Genomic DNA, 1,785 nt, shown 5'->3' on the forward strand with positions numbered 1-1,785 from the left:
TTAGTGTAATGTTCTCCAGTCCCTCCCATGTTAGGTAGTAATTTAGAAAATAATTCTGTTGTGTGACTGTACCATAATTTCTCAGTCCATTCCATTCTGATTGGGCATTAAGGTTGTTTCCATGTTCTTGCTATGGTAACTAATGCTGCTATGAACACTGGTGCACAGGTCTCTGTGGCTCAGTTTTCATTTTCTCAGGGTACATTTCAAGCAGGGGAATAGCTGGGTCATATGCAATTTCTATGTTCAGCTTTTTTAAGGAAGTGCCAAACTGACTTCCAGAATGGTTGTACCTTTTTACAATCCCACCAACAATGTATAAGAGTTCCTATCTTGCCATATCTTATCCTATATTTATTGTTTGATGCTCTGCTAAACTTTGCCACTAGTGCTAGAGTGAGATAGTATCTCTTGGTGGTTTTGATATGTATCTCTCTTATTGCCAGTGATCTGTAACATTCATGTGTCTGTTGGCCATCCAAATGTTCTCTTTTGTGAAAAGTCTTTCTATGTCTTTTGCACAGTTTGTAATTGAATTATCAGTTTTTGTCTTCTGGAAGCCATGTAGTATTCTGTAAGTGTTTAATAAAAGAACCTTGTCTGAGAGAGTATTGTCAAATGTTTGTTCCCAGTGAGTAGGTTTTCTTTTCACCGTGTTGGAAAAGATTTTGATGACCACAGAGATTTAATCTTTAGAAGGTCTCATTCATCAATTTTATCCTCTTCATATTTGTGTATTTCTGGCCTTATTTTGAAATCTTTTTGTAGGCTAGGTCTTCTGAACATGGTCCCAGTTTGTCTCTTATGAGCTTTAGGGTTTTGGGCTTTATTTCCAGGTCTCTGATACATCTTGAGCTGATTTCTGTGTATAGTATAAGATATGGATCCTGTTACAACTTTCTACAGGTAGCAGTCCACTTTTGCCACCACTGTTTGTTGAAAAGGTTTTCATTTCCTCATTTGATAATTTTTATTTCCTTTTCAGTTAACCATAGATAGATGGATCCATTTCTGAGTTCTCAATTTTGTTCCGTTGATCAATGTGCTGGTCATTATACCAGTACCATACTGTTTGGTTATTTGTTGGTTTTTTGTTTGTTTATTTTTTGCATTTACTTATTTTTTTTTAATTTATTACTAATTTCAATGAAAATTTACAAAGATTTTAGATTTCCGTTCATTCATTGATGCACTTTTCTTCCCTCTCAACCCTTCCCCCTGGTACACTACCCTCTTGGAAAACTAAAAGAAAAATTCTTTCATTGTTTTAAAATCCCTCCCCCCCTCCCCCCCACGTTCAAACCACTATACAGCCTTTGCTCTGGACTCCTGTCATGACAAAAATTACTAATAATTTTCCCTCTTAAACAGTTTTCTCCCTCATCTGTTTCAATGCATTATACATTATTGAACCCATCCTTCTCAGTCTCATCCTAAACCCGAGGTCAGTCCTGCTTTACAACAGTGACACCATGCAATATTTGCCCTATTGTGACTGAGATACTTCACTCAGCATAATGTCCTGCAGGGTCACCCATTTTGAATAATATTGCATGAGTTCCTTGTTTTACAATGCAACATAGTATTCCATTGTGCAAATATACCAAAGTTTCTCTATCCATATACTGTTGATGGGCACTTAGGTTGTTTCCAACTCCTTGCTATTATGAACAAAGCCACAATAAACATGGGCGTAAGGTAATAAAGGAGGTCAGAATTGCTTCCACTGTGGAAATCTGGGCCACTTCAGTAGACAGTATCACAGACAAGAGCCACAGATAGGCA

Source organism: Elephantulus edwardii, unplaced genomic scaffold (assembly GCF_000299155.1).
Source record: "Elephantulus edwardii isolate Elephantulus edwardi_28Jun2011 unplaced genomic scaffold, EleEdw1.0 scaffold00147, whole genome shotgun sequence".
NCBI classification, from domain to species: domain Eukaryota; kingdom Metazoa; phylum Chordata; class Mammalia; order Macroscelidea; family Macroscelididae; genus Elephantulus; species Elephantulus edwardii.